The sequence below is a fragment of the Diadema antillarum genome, unplaced genomic scaffold, assembly GCF_040938485.1.
Source record: "Diadema antillarum isolate AM-2024a unplaced genomic scaffold, OU_Dant_1.0 seq00000407_RagTag, whole genome shotgun sequence".
NCBI lineage: Eukaryota > Metazoa > Echinodermata > Echinoidea > Diadematoida > Diadematidae > Diadema > Diadema antillarum.
The window spans coordinates 351,746-366,965 of record NW_027271395.1 but is presented as its reverse complement, the minus strand read 5'-3'; the positions used below and the strand labels follow the sequence as shown (position 1 = coordinate 366,965).

General features: G+C 37.4%; 1 pseudogene; it reads left to right on the top strand.

Annotated features, from left to right (window-relative positions):
• Positions 1-1,427: 1,427 nt before the first annotated feature.
• Positions 1,428-13,005, top strand: LOC139732251 (monocarboxylate transporter 12-like; annotated as a pseudogene).
• The last annotated feature ends 2,215 nt before the right edge of the window (positions 13,006-15,220 follow it).

The following is a 15,220-nucleotide window of genomic DNA, read 5'->3' as shown; positions in this document are numbered from 1 at the left end:
GTACTCTGTTTCAGCATTGATGCCTCCAAGACATTTGTAAACCTTAAATGACTATGATACGTCCCCTATAGTAATTTCCAACAGATTGCTCTAGAACTTTTATCCTTGAAAAAAAAATTCTCATGTTATTGCTATAGCAACAGAAATGATGTGGAATGAACGCTGTGAAAACAATAAGCTGATAGTAATTTGTAATGAAAATGCTCATCAATCTCGTCATATTTTCATTTTTTTAATCAAAATATCAGTATTTTCTTTTTAAGAATTATTACCATGGCAACTGTCATTGCTATGAGGTAACAATGAAATTGGAAAAAGGGATTGATTTTAACTAATTGAAGAAAAATGTATATTCACGTCTTGACATGTTTTGGCCTTAACATGTTTTGATGATGTTTAATGAAGAACACAAGAAAATAATTTGTTGCCATGGTAACGGCTGAAGACATCATTTAGAAGAGTGGCCACAGGTGGATTCCTTTTCAGCGTTCCCAAAATAGAAAAAAGAGCCGAAAAAAATTAAACTCTACAAAAATTGATCATTTATTCAATTTTTTTCCTTTTAATGACATACTTCTCCTTTCTGGAATAAAAATCATGTTGTTGCCATAGCAACGAAAATAATATGGCATGAACATGGTGAAAAAAGCTGATAATTATCATAGTAATTTGTAATTGAGTATGCTTCTCAAACTTTTCATGTTTTCATGCTTTTTGATGAAAAAAATAATTTTCTTTTAAGAAATAGCTGTTACCATGGCAACCATCATTGCTACGAGGTAGCCGTAACAGTGGGAAATTGTGATTTATAATATGATTGAAGCGATATGTTTAGATTGACTTATTTTGGTGTTTATAGCATGTTTTTATGATGTTTAATGAAAAATACATGTTCTTTTAAAGAAAATAATTTGTTTCCATGGCAACGGCAAAAGATGTCATTTAGAAATATGGCAACAGGTGGATTCGAGTTCGGCACCCCAAAAATAAAGGAAATAGCACCTAAAAAATCTCACTATACACAAATTTGTTATCTACCGACGTATTTTATTCTTGCTTTTCGTTCAATCGCAATGCTTTTCTTTAAAAGGTAGCTTTTGTCATGTTGTTGCCATAGCAACAGAAATGAGGTGAAATGAACATAGTGGAAAAATAAGCTGATAATCAAAAAAGTAATTTATGATAAATATTCCACTCAATCTTGTCGTTTTTTCTTGATTTTTTCATGAAAATATCATTTTTCTTTATAAATAGTTGTTGCCATGGTAACCGTCATTGCTATGAGGTAACCATGACAATATAAGTATTGAATTTTTTTTATATTTGATTAAAGAGGGTTCATAATGACATATTTTGGTGTTCACAACATGTTTTTATGATGTTTAATGAAAAAATACATGTTCTTTAAAGGAAAATAATTCGTTGCAATGGCAACGGCTGAAGACGTCGGTTAGAAAAATGGCAACAAGTGGATTCGTGTTCAGCACCCCTAAAATAGGGGAAATAGCACAAAAAATCAAAATCTACAGAAAATTTTAATAACATTACAACTCGCCGTCTACTATAAGCTTCATTTCTGAAGTAATTGACCGCTCACATTCCTGAGACCTGTTACTATGAACCAATGCTTTATGGAATGTGCATACATACTTTGATTATAGCGTCAAGGCGTGATTTGTACATGATTAAACATTTAGGATTAAAGCAATGAAGCCAAACATCAATATTTGCAATCCTACACAAATTTTTAGTGATATTCTAAAAGTCTGACCTCACATTGACCTTAGAGGTCAAAGTTGGATATACACAGGGTAATGACCAATGTTCTGTGGAATGAGAAGACACTTCTTGTACAATGTAGTATAAATGCTAATAGCATAATGCATGATTACACACCAGGCATACAGTTAACCATTGAATATACATCAAATATCAATATTTTGATATTTTGAGGTCATTGACCTGTCACAGTCCTCAGAGGTCAAAGGCAGAGACGTGTAAATAATTTCCCTTGATCTGAGGAATAGGGAAACGATTCAGTTGTAACACAAATGAATTTTTAGGACATCGTTATGTTTATCATCAACCAATTGCACCAAATGTCAAAATTCTGATAATTTGAGGTCAATAATTGACCTCTGGAAGTCATAAGAGGTCAAAGGTAGAAACCTGTCAAGGATCTATGGAACATGAAGACAATTCCACTGTAACAAAAATGAGTTTTTAGTACATCATTACCATATTTCACATTAATCAATGACGTAAAATATCAATTTTTATCAAATTTTGAGGTCATTGTCCTCTGGAGGTCATCAGAGGTCAAAGGTAGAAACCTGTCAAGGATCTATGGAACATGAAGACAATTCCACTGTAGCAAAAATGAGTTTTTAGTACATCATTACCATATTTAACATTAATCAATGACGCAAAATATCAATTTTTATCAAATTTTAAGGTCATTGACCTCTGGAGGTCATCAGAGTTCAAAGGTAGAAACCTGTCAGGGTTCTATGGAACATGAAGACAATTCCACTGTATCAAAAATGAGTTTTTAGTACATCATTACCATATTTAGCATTAATCAATGACGCAAAATATCAATTTTTATCAAATTTTAAGGTCATTGACCTTTGGAGGTCATCAGAGGTCAATTCAGACTTACCTTCCGATCTTAAAATGAATCTCATAACATGTACTAACACTGGTGAAAGTTTCATGCTTTAGTCAAATTTTGCACAATTTTTCGGCATATCTGCTCTATTATATTGCTTGTTTCATTCAGTCCACATTCATGCATGTTTTTGTACTTTGGTTTCCGATAACTCACTACATCGTAATATGCTAGACAATATAGTAAAATACTAGGTGTTTCAAAAAAACATTTCCCACTTTTGATCATAGTTCAAAGACTATTCATTCGAAAAAAAAACTGTCATTGATATGAGTAATAGCTGAATAGTGTACAATTTTGTTGCAGGTATTTTGAATGCGAAAGCATAAATCACTTTCAGTAAATCTAAGATTGATTTTGAAGTAAGGTTTCAGATTTTGGTCAAATTTTAACCCTCTGTACAAAAATTTAACTTTGCACAGGAACCAATGATGTGTATGTGAGTGTGTGCTGACAATGGTCCTGAACAATAGACATGCCTGAACCACTTGTTGACTAGGCGTTAGTCTCGCGCTCCCTGGCACATGAATGCTTAATCAATAATTCATGTGGATTGCCCTGGGCACTGCTAGTCTGAATTCACGCACGGTAAAGGGTAAAATGTATGCACATGGAAAAAGTAAGCAAATGTTTCCATGTGCTTGCAAACACCACATTTCATTCCAGCTGGCAATCATTTTTTAATTTTGCTTCACATATCACTAAATTTGGGGTGTAAATAAGCATAAATGATCTAAAGTTCCTCATTTTAATACAACTGTCTACTAATTGAATACATGTACTCTGACAAATTCTTCGCTTTTTCGATAAAATGAGATCATTTTTGGTAAAGAGTTCAGCAGCATTTATCATTGGGGCGATTTGTTTCACAGTAGATTAAATCTAAGGTTCCATATACACAAGTGTATACTCCAGTTGATCTTCTTTGCTTCCTGTCACCATGTTTACGATAGAACAGAAGGTATTCATTGTAATTTCGTTTTTCAGAAGTAGGGAGAGCACTGTCGCGACTAAACGACAGTATCGCCAGGCGTTTGACTTTACACAGATACTGCCAGAGGCTGAGTAAAGACTAGTTGTGATGAATAAATAATGAAGCATTCAAACCCTGGCCATTGTTCAGGACCATTGTCAGGGTGTTAACCACACACTCCCATACACACCCATTGACCCCTGTGCAAAGTGAAATTTTGTACAGAGGGTTGAAAATAGAGCAAAATCTGGAACCTAACTGTGAAATTAATCATGGATTTCATGAAACTGATTTACGCTTTCATATTCAAACCACCTTCAACCAAATTCTACACTATTCAGCTATCTCCTATATCAATGACAGTGTTATCTGATATATAGTTTTTGAATTATTAAGAATCAAAAGTGGGAAATGTTTTTTGAAACACCTTGTATTTTACACACAATAAGCACAACATGCCCTTAATATGTCGTCATGGAACGCGGGTAGCAATAGTATTATTCAAGAGTTATAAAAAATGCAACAGATTAAAGATAATAAAAAGTTTTGGTACCTCAAAAGCTTCCCTGAATTTCCTTGTCTTGGTTTGTGTTTCAGGTTAAAGTACGTTGTCTGTGAGAATTACTCGCCCCAAAGTGCTCTCATGTCTTAGTAATCATGCAATAATGGTTTCGTACCAGAGCCAACGCTGTACAGCGTCGATAAATATTGTACGAAACCACTGACTGCGACCAGCAGCGTGCAGCCCATTGTACGCATAGCTAACTGCGACCAGCAGCCCCATACGCATAGCGTAATGGGGCTTCGCATTGTAGCATTCAGGATCATGACAGAATTAGTATCGCGGGTAAATGTCAACTTAAAATCAAAAAATTTCTTCGATTTGAAGACTTACCAATTAAGTTGAAGTATTGAAAACAGGCTTCGAATAACGTTTGGTTCTGCCAATAGCCCCTTTCTGTTCGAATTGATAACTGAATGTGACTCGGTCGAGAGGACCTTGGGAGAGCTACTAGTACATACACTGGATACCATGGCCAGCGCATGCGCACACAAACATCTTATCCGTTCATGGATTTGAAATTTGTGTGCATGTGATGTGTTCGCATGCACTGGCTGTAGTATTCAGTGTACTGTATGTAGCTCTCCCAAGGTCCTGTCGACCGAGTCACATTCAGTCATCAATTCGAACAGAAAGGGACTATAGGCAGAACCAAACGTTGCCCGAAGCCTGTTTTCAATACTTCAACTTAATTGGTAAGTCTTCAAATTGAAGAATTTATGGGATTTTAAGTTGACATTTACCCTGCGATACTAAATCTGTCATGATCCTGAATGCTACAATGCGAAGCCCGATTACGCTATGCGTATGGGACTGCTGGTCGCTATGCGTATGGGGCTGCTGGTCGCAGTTAATTGCATGATTACTAAGACATGAGAGCACTTTGGGGCGAGTAAGTCTCACAGTGTTAGTTATATGAAAGGTACTTTAACCTGAAACACAAACTAAGACAAGGAAATTCAAGGACACTTTTGAGGTACCAAAACTTTTTATTATCTTTAAGCATTAAAAGAATAAATTTTAATATAAATTTGAAGTCACAAAGAGATGTACTCCTATATTTATTTCAAGGGACAATTCATTGTATTGTTTGTGATTCCTGCAAACATACAGAGCGAAACCTGTATTTCGTGAAAGGTGATAAATCACTCTGTCAAGTTGTGTAGGGTCTGTGTATGAACCAAACGGTTTATGTTCAATACGTTGTGAACATTTGCTGGCATTCAGGTAAAATCGCAAGAATCGCTACTATAGGGGAGTACGGAAAAAATAGTGACCACGGCAGTGCGACAGAGTTGTTAGGAACGCCTATAGCGGCTCAACAAGTTTGACCATGCAGTTAGTTGCCATGGTCTTCATCTTTAGATAACCCTTTCTCTTACGAAGTGGGTGAAGAAGTTCATAAATACACTATGTAGGCCTAACAATGTCAGTTAGGAATTATTTGATTGTAGATAATGCTTTGGATTTTCTTTTAAATTGGGCCTGTGCGGTTAAAAAGTATCCGAGTGCGAAGGGTTAAAAAAATCCTTTGGATTTTGTGCTCTTATAAGAGCGCTGTATATATGACATATCATAGTGTTATTATCATATCATCTTTCAGCAGCAAAGTATGGTGCCATGCTCCAAACCTTTATTGAATTATATTTCCCTACTTTTTGCGACTTCATCAAAATACATGAGAGAGAGGGAAAAAAAATAGGCCCTTCCCGAAAAACAGATTAAGTATGAATAATTTAACATTATGCAACCCATGTCAGTTCGACATTGGTCATGTATGTTTGCATTAATTTTAAAGATAGGTTTTCATAAATAATTTCATCAAAATATTTACCTTCACTAGTTTATATTGACTTCTATTCAAAAAATGCAGGTATGAGGCCTGAGGAAGTCCAAAGGATCAGTGGACGAAATATCGCCAGCAAAATTACTTAAGACTGGTAGGAGCATGTCATCGGCACGGATTCACATGTGCCATTCCATACTTGTGTTACATTTAACCTGTGTATTTCATAGCGAAACATGTGCGCATGTGCACGGGGAGACACAAGATGACCGCATAGGCCTACGTGATTATCATGGTGGCGGATTGCCAGGAATCGTTTGCCAGAATGACTGACGAATTTCATAGCTGAAGATGTTTTCATTAAATTTCATTCTTCTCTAGCGTTACAGAAAAGAAGGTCCCTAACAGTTGGGGGCTTGTCCGGGAGCCGAACCCGGTGTGAGGTTATAGTTCCCAGAGATATCAAAGAACTGAAAATGTTTGATAACATTGTTGGAAAAAATGTAAATGACTTGTCACACAAGAATAAACAATATCAAATCAAATCAATTTGTCAAATCAAACTGAGGAAAACCATTAAAATTTAGTCATGAAACTAAGAAACAAATCCTATCCATCAGACCTATAGGTGTAATGGATAGGATTTATATAGTGCCCCTAACATTATTGGCATGTCTAGATGTGTCTTTACCTAATATCACTTGTAAAATCACTGAATCTATGAATCTGTGGACATGAAATCACAAATAATTTTTTTATGTAAATCAGCACGAATAATTACTTGATTTAGTAACCTGAATCTGATTCGTGCATAAATGCATGAACTTCAATAAGAATAGTGTTGAAACTATACTAAAACATGCATAACTATAGTAATAGATGTAAGTAGTAGTTTATTGTTTGCGTTTAATACAAGCAGTCCTAGTTCCAAGGGATACTCGGAAACTAACACTTTCAACTGATTCAAAACACATGTGAAAGAGTTATATCTAATGTCCCAAAACTTGCCCATACCTCTATATTGCCTGCCACTTTTTGTTTTTAATAATTTCGCCGGTCGCCAAGTCAGACAATTCAAATAAAGTAGCTGAATTTGTAGTCTGCAAAGCTCCTATATTTAGTTTTGCAAATTGTTTATTTTTGACCTGAAACAAATGGTTATCCCTAACAAATTGGTAAACCTTTATGTCATAAAATCTTCATTTTTTTTGTTTTTTGTTGCTTATGACATATGAGCTCTCAATTTGAGGACGGCATAAATGCACCTAAAGTATTGTAACGCCAGCTTATCTGCGATGAGGTGACTAGAGGGGTGTCTGCCCAGAGATAAAGGTCAATGAAAACTCACGGAGGAAAAGAAATTTAATGAAGCGTTTTGTCAGATTTCTTCTGGCAAACCGTTATGAGCTATTGAAATCCTTCCCTCTGAACTGCTGAATGGCTGAGAGAAAAATTTCCCGACATATTTGTCTGACAAAACATTTCATGAAATACTTCCTGAAATTCGCGGATACATTTAGAGGTGTTGTTTATAGGGGGGGGGGGTCTTCGAGGCAGGAAAAGTTTTCGGGGATTCAGAATTGTTGCACTTCTCAGTTTTATACTGCATGATTTCAAAGTTAAGGCACGAGCATTACAGGCGTAACATATAACATAATTCAGCAAGTTTAGATTTGAGTCAGAAATCGTCTCTTTATTACATCAGTTGGTACCTCTGAATTTCTGCGATGAATATTGTAAATTGAAAAAAAAAATCCAACAGAATTCCGAACATCTCCTTAAGATATGAATGTGTACACCTTCATTGTGCATCTCTGTATTCATGTTCCACTGAGGAGTGCCTTAGGTTATGTTGAGGATTGAATAACCGGCACAATTCACCCTATGATAGTCAAAATGTAAGGGAGAAACATATTTCATTATTATAATTCATGAAATGCAGAAAAAAAATCGGTCGCAAATATGCCCATGCAAAAGACCAGGGAGTACTCCCCTTTAGCTCCATCGCTGTTTCTTATCAAAGTGCTTAAATCATAAGGACACCTTATTCCAGTAACAATCATCAATTTTACGTTAATACAACTCTGCAATTATGATGGAAAGGACGTAACTCATGTTTGTTTGGTTAAAGGGACATTGTTGATCATATTTGCATTAAAATAAAAATATTTTTAGATATTCATCTACTCTCCAGTAAGTGATTTCCTGGTATTACCATCATGACCTTGATAACTACAGTGCATTGTACGGATGATTAGGCGAAGGCTCGGTCAAACAACGTAGCTAACAAAATATGAAATATGTGAAAACAGTTTAAGTGTGATTTGCTTATACTTTCTTTTACCCCTCTATGCTTGCACAGAATTGTAACTTACGGAGACAAACCATAAGGAAGCCAAACAGGTGTGAAGGTAAACATAGCAGTGATAACAATGGGTGACCTCTAAGCATCCACGCCCCCCGAGCCAGCTGGAAGGAGTGGATTACTCGTTGTATGTCTTTTCTTCATCTCCTTCATCGAGATGGGATTAGTTAAGAGCTTCAAGCGTCGTTCTGGCCGATCTCGTCCTACCAGCTGGGACACCGACTACGGAACCCTCGGACCGTAATCGGACTCTATCACGGTGTGTCCTTCTTCATCGGTTAGTTTTCCTCGTCAGCCGGACATGATTTTGTGGGCTCAAAGAAATTACAGATCTGTACAACTTCCACAGAGTCTAATACGTCGCTTATCTTCTTTTTTTTTCTGTAAATAATTGATTAGGTAATCTATTCCAAGCCATAATAAACAATAGGCCTTGGAGAGTGTCACAAAAGATTCTATACTGACTTAAAAATGTGTTAGTTCCAAATCCGATAAAATCAAAGTAGCGTTAGTGGTACTTTCAAATGGTTTGCAGCTGTCGCCCTCACAAAAAACCGTTGTCTTAGTTTTACTTGATTATTGTTCACTCTCAGTCGTTATCAATATTTTTTATCTAGGCAAAATAAAATATGAAAATGAGGCTCTTCTTCTTTTTAATATACCTCGCACATTTTTTTTTCCTCTCTTTTTCCTTTGGTTGATGGATCAATTGATTGGAGAATATGCTTCTTATCTTACACACAATAAATATGCACCCTCATCAACAGAACTTACCTTTTAAAAAGAAAAGGAAATGGTTTTTTGATAAGCAGCTTCAATTCACAGGGGTATTTCTGAATGTCGACTTCATTAATCTTTAAAAAAAAAGAAATTCCGCATAATGTGTTGAGTCTACCTGTCTGAGTAAAAACATATTCAACACAAAATGGTACCTTTTCATTCTATTAACACAAGAGTCAGTTATGGAGGTGTATCAAACTTTTTGCCCACGAGAGGGGGGGGGGGGGAGTAACAGTTTTTCTTGCCCACAATTTTTCATCAAGAATTCCGAAAAGTGTATTGAAGTGAATGAATCCTTACGTTAACATATTTTCACGAAACAGTGAACGTAGGGGCAAGCCCGTATGGAAATTAAATGAGGTGATCACTGCCCATCATTAATTTGTACACATACCAGAAAAAAAACATGGGTTAGGAGAAAATATGACTCATACCAACGTAAAAGCCAAGCATTGCAATACAAAGGACAACGTTTTAGAACTATCCACATCATGAAATTAGTTGCAGCTTAAATCTACTGTAGTTACATGTTTTATATTCTATTTCACCAACACTTCGTATATCATTATTCTTCTTGCTTGATTCTACCTGTACTGGGTAGATACAACTTGACAATGAAGTGTGTGTATGTGTGTGTGTGTTTATTTGAAATAAGTTGTGTCTTTCGTGTCCTGCAGCACCACTCGTCGCACCTATCTTGGAGAAACTTCGACTGAAGATGGTAGCTGGTCCTTGCCTTCGGTCAGCGGGGCGAGTCTCTGCCTAACGAGCTTCTCTGGAGGGACTGTTCTTGTTCACTGTGTCCGCTCCTCATATCCGGCAAGTATATCAATTTGCAAACAGACTGAGGGGTGGGGTAGAGGGCGGGAAGGATTGGAAGGGTACAGGAGGGCTGCAGGGGAGGAAGAGTGGAGTGTAATTGGAGGGAGATATCTTTAATATACAGGCATGACAGCGCTATACATAAGCGCTGGCCAAGAGTCGCGGGGCCACTGAAAATTGATGTTTGGACACCAAATTTAACTAAAAAAAGAAGCTTTTTCTTGGTAGCCCCTCTCGAGCACTTACGATTTGTAAAAAATGAATTTTTATACTTTCGTTTACTTACAAGGTAAGGACATCTGCTTTTCGGGCCAGGAAAATTTCAGATTCAAAGACTTTAGTGGTGCGAACGGGTGACCAGAGAAAAAAAAAGTGATTGTCAACTCTTGTGTTTATCATAGATCATAAAATTCTCAGCCCCACTTTCCTCAATCAATCGCATTACAATATCATTTTCTGACCAATATCTGAAGTTGACAGTGGGGTGGGTATATATGATGGGAAAAGAATTGGAAGGGAGGTGGATACGACGGGAGAGAAGGGAAGAGGAGGGTAGGATATTGGAGGAAAGAGAAATGGGGGAGGGTTGTTGAAAGAAGATTAATTGTCGATCAATGTTTTCCTCACGACTTCTCTTAACCCACCGACCATGCGAATCTGTCGTGATCAGTGCCACGTCTATTTGGTGATCTGAGAATCTCAAAAGAAGCGGGTTAAGACTAGACATGAAGTTGAAGAAGGATGAAATCGTCATCCCATCAAGCTGAAGTGTGCATCATCGTTGTGACTGCTGTTTAGTTTGGTTTGCTTGCTTTTTTTTATTTCTATCGCTGTTTTAACTACTGTCTGATACAAATTAAACCTATCCATTTAGGCTTGTCCATTTTTTTTTTTAAAGAATGTAAATCAGAGTGAACATTGAGTGGCCTTTCAGCGTTCCAGTTGAGTTTCATTTGGAACAAGCTCGTAGTGACAATAGTACGTGACGCGAGTTTTGGATGCCTCAAGATGAAAAAAAAAAAATAATTTTCCTTTTCCTCTCTTCAACCCCCTCCCCCCGTTAATAGGGATATCCTTTGCATTCGTTATTGTCTGCATCGTCGTCGAATTTCAACGAAACGTGCATGAGAATTTCGCCCTCAAGTTCGGCATCGGTTACTGTGGCAACGCCTTCGGGATGATTCTCATTCCAATCCTGACCGAGACCATGAGGGAAGTGTTCGGCTGGCGAGGAGCCATCCTCCTGCTGGGAGCCATCGGATTTCACATGTCTATGTTCATGTATCTCTTCGCCGTAGCGATCGAAAGTATCGGGGCACCAATCAAGACGTCTGTGAGTCAGAATGGAGGCAAAGTTGAACCAACCGAAAGCGCAAGCTACGAAATGGATGACGACCACGTGGACGAAACATCAAGGCTGACCAAAAACGGTGACTCCGACAAATCTTCATCAGCCACTGCCTGGTGCTTGAGATTGGGACGAGGGATCTGTAAGCTATTTGGATTATCTATTGTCTTCGAGGAACCCTACACAATTCCGCTCTACATATTCTTCTCACTTGGCGGTCTCATCAACGTTGCCTGGGTGGTGTTCCTAATCCCCCACGGTGTAGAAAGGGGATACCCTCTCTCCACGGTCGTCTTCTTGGCGGCTTTTGGAGGAATTGGAAACGCGGTTGGCCGTATCATCCAGGGCCCAATCGTCGACAGGAAATGGTTGTCGAGTCTCGATCTCAACTTGCTCCTAGCTTTCACAAATTGCATCGTGTTCGCATTCGATCCCCTTACCTTGGCCTTCTGGCATCTAGGGCTTGCTGCGTTCATCACTGGAGTGACTATCGGAGCCAGGATGTCGCTCCACGTCGTGACACTGCGGCAGTACATCCCACCAGAAAAGTTCTCCTCGGCGTTTGTATTCTTCTGCCTGGCATACGGCATTGGAGAACCTTTAGGAGGTGTTATGGCTGGTAGGCAGATCGCAATGATTGCAAAACCCGCTTATAATCAAATTAGACAGCAAATCTAACACTTAAACTCGATCAGTGATTGTGTTACCCAGCACTAACTATAACCCAGGATACAATACATTTATTTTAGCATAGGAAACTTTGCTGGGACAAAAAAAAAAAATAAGAAGAATCTCCAAATACTTCAATGAGCCAAAAGTCATAACATGTGAAGACGCATGTTATCATTTATCTCTGTTGTTTGACTGTTGGTTTAGCACGGTGAGATAGTCATAGTGCGTTATATAGACATGGTTTTCGATACACCAAGTTTTAAGTTCAAGTAAGTATATGCAAGTCAAATGCATATTTATGTTGTGTTGTTTCATAAAGCGTTCAACTGAATCTTAATACCTAACAGCAATAGTAATGATAATAGCAATGATTTCAAAATAATTTTTGTCTTTCTTCTTCAAACGCAGTACGCCAACAGGAGCAAAAAATAAAAAATAAAACAAGATGTATGCTGCATGCTGAGAATAACTTGCAATGTATGTTGTTAATAATTACAATGTCATATGCAATAAAAAACATGCAAGATATGCTCAGTCTATGGAAAGGTGTATTCCCATGTCTTTTGTGTAAGCAAATCTTTGCCATAATTCTTTTATCAATATTGTTTGTTGTCTGTTTGTGTGTGTATTTTGTTTTGTTTCTGTTTTTGTTTTTATTTTTTTTTCTTTGCTTTACGTTGCATGACGAAGTTGAATCTTCCTGTTTCTATTTTATGTTCGCGAAACATAACGTCAAATTGAGACCATGGGGACTTCCTAGTGCATAAAGTAATTATGCGCCATGCTTATCAGCATGGCGTCATTTGCTCAGTGAAAGGAATGGAACGACTATAGTCTTTTTGAGGGTTTTTAAAAATATCTTGAAATCTTTCATCACAACTATCATGATACACTATCTTTTACATAGGATCTCTCGCGCAGAGGTTCACCCTCACTGTGGCATTCATGGCGCTCGGCGGGATTGAATTCTTCTCCTTTCTTCTTCTGTTGCCCGTACGGTACTGCTTGTCAACCATAGAGACCTAACACCAAAGTCATGCGACAGGGTGAAAAAGAGGACTATGCACAGGTTGCGGCTGGACGGAAACAAATGCCTGGAATTTGCAGCTTACTCGCACGTATCGGAATAACTGTGAACAATGGCATTAATAGTCACATAATCTTGTTTCATCATTGAATGAAACATGAAACATGATTTGATGACGGCATTTTTTGATATAGAGATATGTACAGTCCTATATTGAAGGTTATCGAGTATTACAGAAAGATAGAAACAGGAATGAAGGAGGCCTTGTATTAAATGCAGATGGCATATCAGTGTGTATAGATTGAGGACTGTACCATCAATACAATTTAGGGGAGATTGTCAGGGATGCCAAAAAAAAAAATATGGGTGTATATATTGGATGTGCATACCTTAGAAAACTGGTCATTGAGGCAATGTAAGTACGATGAAGGCCTATATCCGATTTTTCTAACAACGAGTTGCACTTTCTCATTAACCTACAGAATTTATTGGTACATGCATGTGTAGAAGATTGATTTTGTGCTCTTGTCAGTTCACTTCTGCATTGAGCCCATATTAAATCATAAGGATTGTCAAAAAGGGCATATTTGCCGTTTCCTGAATATTTTCATGCTTTTTATCTAAATTCCCCCCAACTATCATTTATTTCGTTTTCCCCTATGGCTGGAAATAGCGTTTTATATATGGGTGAGAATTTTGAACGATGTACAATTGCCAATTTTCGCACTTTATAACATTCTTTCCCTTAGAACACGCCAGGATGATCTAAGAAACCAGATTTTTTCATGTCATCTCAAAGATTGGTAAATTTCCTTTCAGGAAATATATGGTTTGGTTGACTTTTGCCTGATATTTTTCATTTGACAAGGACTTAAAGCGTAAAAATACGGTAAAAACGCTATTTTCACAATAATTTTTGTTTTTCAAACTAATGATGTGCATTTTTTATGGTACGTGGCATCTAATATCTGACCATGTTCTGGATCTGACATATCATGGGTATGTACCACAAAATTATAAGAACTTTATGAGCACGTATAAAATTACAGAGTACAATTGAAATATCACAGTCCTAAACAGACGAACGTCCGTGATGCTTTTATTTCTATCGCTGCTGCAAATTCTACTTTGTTGTCCCAACTGTAACGAATAGAAAATTTGGTGTTCCACCTAATGAACATATCCTGCAAAAATTGTACGTCTGCTGGCTGTATATGGGACGTAATATTCTTTTATCCAAAATTATACTCAGTTTTCGTCACGGACGTGCTTCCGCTATTCTCTAACAAAGATCGTAGTCCATTAAACGTTATTGGCGATATTGTTCTGAGGCGTAATCAACTAAGATCTAGCCACACGATAATATGTTTGATTTGAGTTTCTGTCCATCCTTTGTCAAATAGGAACCGAAATTATATTCTTAGACGAATCTCCGAGGAAAAAAGAACGTCCGTGATGATTAAAACGTTTTCGAGTGGGACACCATCTTGCTTTGATGGCGAAGGTGCATTTTACCTTTGGCTCTCTAGCGGAGGAGCTGCATGTCATTTTTGGAGCGGACTGAGGTTCGTCCGCAGTTTTTGGACCATGCAATTCACCGAAAACCGAGCAAATAATTAATATTTTCTCTGAAAATTCACCTCCTGATCCTCCTCTGAGCAATGCATTTGTTGTAAGGATGTCAAATTTCTTATAATTTGCATTGACCTTTTTCAAATTTTTCAAAGAGTTGGGAAGGCTAGGTACTCTCTGCCGATTAGTTATCCGTCCTGGAGCATGACCCTTGTAGTAGAACGAACGTCCGTGACAATTCCAGCGAATGTCCGTGACGTATGCAATCCCTCCGATAGGGATATCTTGTCCCGAAAGTGTCCTGTATTCTTTAAAACTTTTGGCTCCAATAGCGACAAATAAAGTTTTACAAAGTAAACAATGAGTTTAGAGCAGTAGTTTCAGAATTTTTAAGGCGTTATGTGATCATGATGAACGAACAGTTGAAAATTTACTCACAATTTTACGCTTGTTTTCCCTCTAATTATACAAAAACAGCTTAACACTGAAAACAAAGTTATAGGAAATGGAATTTTGCGTAATCTGTAATTTCTGTGCATTTAAATTTCTTTCTAATGAGGTTCTGGAGACAATTTGTACTGTTACAGGTTCTGAAAGTTTCGCTCACGGACGTTCTGTCCGAGAAAGGAAATTTCTGATAAT